At 38.5% G+C, this 8,479-nt stretch overlaps 1 non-coding gene across 1 annotated transcript; it reads right to left on the bottom strand.

Moving 5' to 3' along the window:
* Positions 1-8,052: 8,052 nt before the first annotated feature.
* Positions 8,053-8,161, bottom strand: LOC148871580 (small nucleolar RNA R71). The gene has a single exon (XR_016108577.1). It is a non-coding gene; the product is annotated as a small nucleolar RNA R71 (small nucleolar RNA).
* Positions 8,162-8,479: the final 318 nt, after the last annotated feature.

Raw genomic sequence — 8,479 nt, forward strand, 5'->3', positions numbered from 1 at the left:
TTGCTTAGTCCCCTCTCCAACCCACTTCTCATGCTACTTGATGCCCGATCAGACCACACCACTCTTTTTAGAACATGTTTAAAGCCCTAATAAACAAAATCTCAACTTAAATACACTTAAATACATAGTTAAATCCGTGAGATTCCCTTTCGATGGTACGGTTGTGCCATAGCACCACACCTATTACACGATCAGACTCCATTACATGAAACAAAATTTAAGAAACCAATCACACCATGTTTTGGCTTTAAATTCCTTGATTCCACTATTTATCCATCAAAGATTTCACTTCAACGAATTTGACACTACGATACTTCCTTAGCCTAAAACCTACGATCCATATGACCCTGACACAATCAAACCCTTCCTACAGGTTCTTAATTCAATTCCATGACTCTCCATCTAATTTCAGCCTAAGACTTCCACGTTTACCCATCCATTCAGCAGAGATTCTATTTTGATTGGTCAAAATACCCACAACCCACATTCCCATGATTCCACCACCTCTAAAGCCACCATCCACTCCCATTGGATCCAAACATCCCAAGATGCTCATCCACTAAATTTCAGACCTTAAAATGATTATTTTACCCCTCATTTAAAAAGATTCCAAATAAACTACATTCATTGCTCGATACTCTTGAAATTTGAATGCATCATCTGATGCCTCCAAAACCCATCAAAGCTCTCAATTGACGATCTGTCAAATTTCAAACCATTAAATGATTGTGTTACCCTTTGTTTAAAAAGATTTTAAATAGACCACTTTCGTTACCCGATACTCTCCAAATTGGAGATCACCATTGTAGCGCATCATCTGATTCCTCTAAAGCCCATCAAAGCCTTCCAATTGATGATCTGTCAAATTTTAGACCACAAAGTGACTATTTACCCTTCATTTAAAAAGATTGCAAATAAACTACCCTTATTATCTGATACTCTTCAATAGACATATTCATGAGTCGGGTAGCCCGACGGGCCAGCCCGGCCCGACCAAATCTTAGTCGAGCTTGGACATTATTTTAGGCCCTATGGCCTGACCTAAGCCTAGGCCCAACTTGATAATATATATTATATAATAAAAACATATTTTATTTAATAAAAATTATATATAATATTTTTTATGTTTTTCTTCTATTTTTTCATGTAATAGTGAGATCTTTTATTATTTTTGAGTTTTGAGGGATTTTAATATAAACAAAACACTTTTTTATTAAATAAAAAAGAAAAAAATTCTATTTTCAAAATTTTGATCGAGCCCAGGCTTAGGGCTTTATATGAGGGTAAGGCTCGGGCTCAAGACCTAGGCCCAATGGTGAGTCGGGCTCGAGCTTGGGCTTGAATGTATTTTGTTGATAGATAGGCAAAGCCCATCCTGAATCCGGCCCTACTTGGCTTAAGACCCAGGCCCGATGGTTGGGTCGGGCTCGGGCTCAGGCCTGAATATATTATATTGATACATAGGCAAAGCCCGACCTAAACCAAGCCTGACCCAACCCATGAATAGGTCTACTCTCCATAGCCCTAGGATTTCCCACACCTTTCCCCATTAATTTTTGGCCCTAGGATAAGCCCTCACTTTTTAGAAACCCTAGGTTCCCCTATCCTTTTTTAGAAGTCTCAAAGCACTTCCCCACCCCTTTCTAAAGAAATGCAAAGTTTGTTTCTTTTAGGGGACATACGCTAGAATGGAATACAACATTTTTAACTCCAAGAAAGACCAAATTTCGAACCTAGACAAATCTCTCTCACTTCTCCACTAAAATTTTGAACAAACCTTTATTCTTGACCCTCCCCAATGTCCTAAAGAGCTGAAAATGAAAATCTCTCTCTCTCTCTCTCTCTCTCTCTCTCTCTCTCTCTCTCTCTCTCTCTCTCTCTCTCTCTCTCTCTCTCTCTCTCCCCTCTTCTTCTTTGCATTGCAAGGTTCTCAACCGAAATCCCTTTCTCCCTTCTCATCCCCCACTCCATCCACTCTTCCAAAAGCTGTTACAAGAGAGAAAATAAGAAAGAAAAATAAAGAAGCCTTCATTGTTCTCAGTTCAGTGGTAGCAAGAAGAAGAGAGAAACTAGAGGAAGAAGAAATTAGGAGGATCCCATTCAGTTCAGCACAAAGGTTGGAGTGCCAACTTCCCAAGTTTATCATCACATTTTCGAATTCTCTTTGGTGTCAAAAACGTGAGAAGCTCCTCTAGCATTATCAGTCTGTTTGATCTTCAAAACACTCCCACGTAGCCCTTTAACCGTTTGGAAGAAAGCTACATAGAGGTGTGTTTTTGCTTATCATGCTTTTGCTATTTTCTTTGTGTATTGGTGTTGTAAAATAATCTAGACTGAACTTATGTGTATTGTGTATTTTATTGATCATCTATTTTTTAAGGATACAGGAAGATGGGTTTGTAGGATTTTGGTTTTGTTGGATTTATTAGTTTCTCTTTGTCTTGTTTTTTCTTTCTTGTTAATTAGTTCATTGTAGGGAGTAAGGGTAGGACTGATTTTCTTAAATACATGATTTCAGCCTTGGATTAGTGTTCATGATGGCTTAATTGCTTCATATCTACAGTGCTTACTAGGCCTTTTTCATTTTCTCTTTTTTTCTAGTATGAACATGTGTTCTTGACCTTGTATTAGATTGAATTTGTTTATTGGGATAAGTTTTGTGTTTCCTAAACTGGTGGAGTGGGGGAATTGAGGATTAATTCTAAAAAACATCTACTAATAGGAATCTATGAAATAATAAGAAGAAACAGGAGGAGATCCCCTAATTACTTTGCTTCTCTCTAGGTGTTCCAAAATAGATGTTACTTGTATAAGATCCCTTTGAATAAAAAAGAGAAGGGGATAAGTTCTAGTAGATTCATCTTACGATCAATAATTTAGAATCATAAATAGTTCAAGTAGTTATTTATTTATTTTTATGTACTAACAGGGTCCATGCGATGTGCGGGCTAATGGATGAATGGCACAAGGAATCTTGATCAAGAATGACCAACTAATTAGTGGTGGCTCAGTTGGTACGTTAAACTGGCCAGTCCCATATAAAATGTGGATTCGAGTCCCGCTATCTGTTAGATAGTGTATGCCCTTAGTTCCAATCAAAATGATGTACATTATGACATTTAATGTAAATGAATAAAGTACATATTTGATTCATATTATTATGGTGTGTTTCTGTGTAATACTCTTAAACTGGATACATATGAGACTCGTGTTAGTTTAGAATCTTGATAGCCATTGGATAGATCTGGGGAGATTTATCTTGCCAATGCTGACACTGATGTGCCACTAAGTTGGTTGGGGTGGCTTATCTCAGCTGTCAGGGTGAGACCTGAGGTACATGCAGTGTGGGTTTTCTTGAAACCCTGAACCGGACCAGAATTCCAACATTGCCCTGGACCTTGGAGATAGATGGGAAAAACTGGAATGTTACACTTGACCCCTAGACTCGATTATGATACTACACTAGGTGTTGGACTGGGTTATCTTTGATATGCCAATCAGTGAGATCCTTAGAGGGGGTCAAAACCTGGGTATGTTGGGATAGTCTGAGAATTCATCTGAGTGGGTGATCATAGTGACAGGATCAGACCCTTTGTCGAACAAAATGAATGATCAGGGATGCACTCTCTTTGATGGAAACCTAAACAGCCAACAGTTGATTTCAACCATTGAAATTTGTTTTGCAAAATATATTTATATAGAGATATACATATATATATTATAGTTTCAAAATGTTTGAAAATGTTTTAATTCCCGGGATCCATGTGAGTAGAGAATACAACACTATACCTTGCAGCCGAGGGAGAGGTCATATCTTTTCGAGTAGTGTTTGATCATTATGGGCTGAGAGGTTAAGTGTAAAACCATTGAGGGTAATACCTGATGGGCTAATCTTTCATCTACCCACAGTCCTTGGGTTTTTATAAGGTGGCTTGACCCAAGGACCATTTAGTGTAAATGTTGGGCCCATTAAGAGCCCATGGTGATGGACTCAAGGGTTCATTGTCTCCTATAGTGAATTCGGCCAGGCCTTGTAACAGAGGCTGGGCTGAACCCATTTGGTTGATGTGTAGATCAATGTCTGGGTCCCACGCCATACAAGGATAGCCAACTGGGTAGCAGATTAAGAGGGCTAGTAAGCACATGGACTTAATGAGCCTAAAGCCCAATTTGAATTGACTTAATAAGATTAATTAAAAGAGAGCAGCTCTGGGATTTAGATCAGCATATAGGATAAGGGATTATCCCTATCCACTTAAAGAGTCCATATCCAAATAATGATTTGGATCAGGAAACTCCTAATTAGATTAGGAAGGTTGATCTTTATCTACAAATAAGATAAGAGGTTATCCTTATCTCTTAAAGAGAGTCTATATCCAAATAAAAGATTTGGATTAGAAAACTTCTAATGAGATTAAGAGAACCTCTCTTTAAAGCTATAAATAGGAGAGCAGGGCGAACCCACAGGCACACAACAAAAATCACAGATAGTCTACTGAATTAAGAGAGAAGACAATATACAGTTCGACTACTTCTATCTTCTGCTCTTGTTCCTGCTCTTGCCACCCTACCCAGTTTGATCTCCACCAGTGGGAGTGATCAAGAATAGTTCTTGATATTGCCCTTCGCTAGAAAAGGCAATCTGAAGTCGTGCTCACCAGACCTCCATCATATTCTTGCTAAAGAATTCGGTTCTTGCTGAAGAACCGTCCTGCTGATTCTACTTCACCTTGCACCGTGTCATCTTCGGTGGAAGAAGTCTTTGGTCTCTCCTTGGGTGTGACCACCTTCATTGGGGGTTTACTATTACTCCGTAGCAGGTATATCCCTCTACTCCCTTTTGGTTTCAGATCTGGTCCAGTTTCATTTCAAGATTGATCATTGAAAATGCAGTTTTCTAAAATAGGAAATGCGATTCCCACATGGGAGAGATAAATTTTTGAGATTTCACCCAACCTTCCTATAGGGTTCGGCCATCCATATGATGGATCTCTCATCCCTCCAGTGGTATCAGAGCCAGGTTCAAATCTTGAACCAAATTAAACCAGATCTTGATCTATGCAAATGGGCAGAAGGCGTTCTACCCGATTTGCGTAGTTAGCGTTTTCTGGGAAATTGGTTCCCAGTTTTTGGGTGATTGATCTAAAATTAAATCTTTTTAAATAATATTTATATTTAGAATTGTTCTATATATTTTTCTTGATTTTTGGGCTGTTCGTACGGTGGAGATCGAATTCTTTAATGGCACAAGAAAGGTCCACACCTGTTGTTCTTTTCATTCTTGGTCCGTAATTAATTATTTTTAATTTTTAGACAAAATGTATAGGAATTTAATTCTGATGTAATATTAATAGAAAATAGGTTTTCTATTTTATTTCATTCGAAGATGAAGCAGATTGTGCAGAGGATAACTTTTCCTAGATTTGGGTTCAGCCATCTGCGATTTGCAGTTTTGGAAACTGCATGTTGCGATATGATTTTTGTTTTGCAGGGTAGCAGTCCTACAAACAGCCCTCCTATTGATTCTTGATTGTCTTGTATCAGTTATTTAATTTTAGATCATCATTCTTGAATTAAATCTCGAATTAAAAATCAAACCCTAGACCCATTCGAACCAGATTAGACCAAACTGGTTGGACCAAATCTGTGGTTCGATGGGGGCTGTTTTCAGCCCTAATTTTTTACATATGGGTCCAGGAGTTGATGGTTAATTGCGAGATGCAATTCAGCATTAAAACTGCTTTAGCCCATTTTAGCATAAAAGCTATATGGGTCGAACTGCTCTTTGCAATTCAGCCCATATACCTAGATAATATTAATCAGTAATATTTTGAAAATTTATGGGCATTACAGTTATTTAATTGATTGGATCAATTATGTTGTTCATGCATGTGATGTATGGATGTGTGGTGTGCAACGTTCATGGGCCATAAGTACTTGGCCTATGTTGATTCGATAGTGGCTCTTGCACACACCATGGCTGAATGCACATCATTGCCATGGTGTCCTTAAGATCATTGGATGATCTCCCTTCATGGTGGGCCCCACACCAGCTTCCTCCCCAAGAGGAACCGTGTGGAACCCAAGCCATTTAGGGCCCATCTAAATCTGGCTTTATGAAAGCCAGTGGAGCCACTTTGGTTTGACCTAAATAAAAACTAGGACGTAATATTTCATTCCCTCCACTAAAATATGAGTGCATGTAATAGGGAGATTCATATAATGAACTCTCTAAAGGCTTTCCATCATTAACATGAAGATGGGTCCTTCAGTAATGAGGAAATGCACCATAAAATTGGGTTATCCATTTGCTGTTGGATCTGTTGGATTGTTTCATAAGATGAAAGGGGCATCATAGACCGATGTGGGAGAGGCCTATACTAAAATGGAAGACTCTCTCACGGTACCTTGGCGTTCATGAATATGATGGGTGAGCACTTGATGTATGCGCATGATACATATTATTTTTATTGCTTTATACATGGTTTTGATGATGATTCTTAATGATTTTTACCCTAATTGAGCTGAATTTCAGGAAATTGGGAATTTGGGACAATTTAGGGTTAAGAGAACATAATACATGGTGATATGGCACCAAGATGAGGACTTCGCCCAACAAGGAGAAAGGCCCAACCACAGCCCTAGAAAGGAGGAGGACTCTAATTCAAAGGCTGCAAAGAAAAGTAAAAAAGAAAAAGAAAGACAGGAAGTTAGGGTTCGACCCCTTGGCACAAGAATGAAGAGGAGAAGTGCTGGAAGAAGGATCACAAGGCTGCTGAAGGCGAATTGGAGAGGAGATCGAAGATTGATGCAGAATTCCTAAGTTGTCTTCTTCTTTGATTCTGCGAAATCGGTAACCTATATTCAATTAGGGTTTTTCTTGTTGAATCTTTCTTTATTTCTTTCTATTATGTGAACTATGATGGGTGTTAATTCAGATTTGTAATTAATATTTTAAGCTAATCCAATTTAGAGCGGTTCAGTCTTGAGATTTCTTTATTAGGGTTTTCGATTATAAGAGTAGTTTTGGCCGAACTATTCTTGTTTCTTTGATTATTTAAATTTCTTGAGAATGAGTTTAGGTAATAAGATCAACTGATCAAGAAAACAGATTGAATGTATCTTAGAGATAATATGCATGATTCGTTTGGCATTCATTAAGCAAGAATTGATTTCTTTCAAATTATTTGTCATTAATGCATCTATGGCGATTAAATTCTTGATACAAATATAAGAGTTGTTGCTCATAGATAGAGTGGGTTGTGCTTGGAAGAGGCTGCTCATACAATTAGGAATTAGCCAACCCATGACTGAATTCAACTTCAGTTGGATAGCTTAATGGTGTAATTGCTGAACCGGTTCTGCTATTATTTTCATGAAGCACTTCCTCTCATCATTTAAGGCAGTTTGATCCGAGAATACTTAAGATAATTTGCTAATTAGGAGTTAAGTTTTTCTTTGTTTAACCTTTTGGATTGTCAGATAACAAAAGGCTGATTCAGTACTAGTAATTGTTGGATTAATCCCTATGGGAACGATACTCTACTCATCAGTATATTACTTGATCGGCTTGTGCACTTGCTAGTGTAATCTAAACGCATCAAGTTTTTGGTGCCGTTGCCGCAAATTATCACAACAATATTAGGAACCATCTACTATTGTTAATATGATTTTGTACAATATGTTCATGATATGTGTGTATTAGTTTCTTTATGACTTTGATTTGTTCAGTTTATGACACGCAGAAGTGAAAAGGAGAGCATCATCTACAATTCAGAGATTGAACGAACTCTCCACCATCGCCTTAAAGCTTCTAAGCAAGCGAAAGCTGAAAGTACAAAGATGGCCAAGCAAAGGACTATGTTGGACTATGCCAAACCAACCCTCACCAGGGCAGCCTCGAGCATTGTGAGACCAGCAATAGCTACTAACAACTTTGAGATCAAACCAACAATCATTCAGATGATCCAGAACATAGTTCAATTCTATGGCCTGGCTAATGAAGATCTAAACACTCACATCGCCAACTTCTTGGAGATATGTGACACATTCAAGCACAATGGGATGATATCATCACTTTCTCTCAGCAGGATGGGGAATCATTGTATGAGTCATGGGAGCGTTACAAGGAATTACAGAGGAAGGTCCCTCATCATGGACTTCTCGTTTGGCTCCAAGTTCAAACGTTCTACAATGGATTGACTAAAGCAAACAAAACCACATGGATGCTACAGCTGGGGGATCCATTAACAACAAGACCCCTGAAGTTGCCCATGCACTTATTGAGGAAATGGCTGCAAATAATTATCAGTGGCATTCCGAGAGAGCCCAAGTTAGGAGACAACCTGGCCATCACAATGTAGACACCTATACAGAACTATCTGCACAAATCGGTGCCCTCAGCAAGAAGATCGATGAAATGCAGTTGGCAACCATGCATGTTCAGGCCATAGCCTATCGATGGTGTGGGGGAGGTCAT

Source organism: Nelumbo lutea, chromosome 2 (genome assembly GCF_056320005.1).
Source record: "Nelumbo lutea isolate HS-2025 chromosome 2, American lotus-T2T, whole genome shotgun sequence".
Lineage (NCBI taxonomy): Eukaryota > Viridiplantae > Streptophyta > Magnoliopsida > Proteales > Nelumbonaceae > Nelumbo > Nelumbo lutea.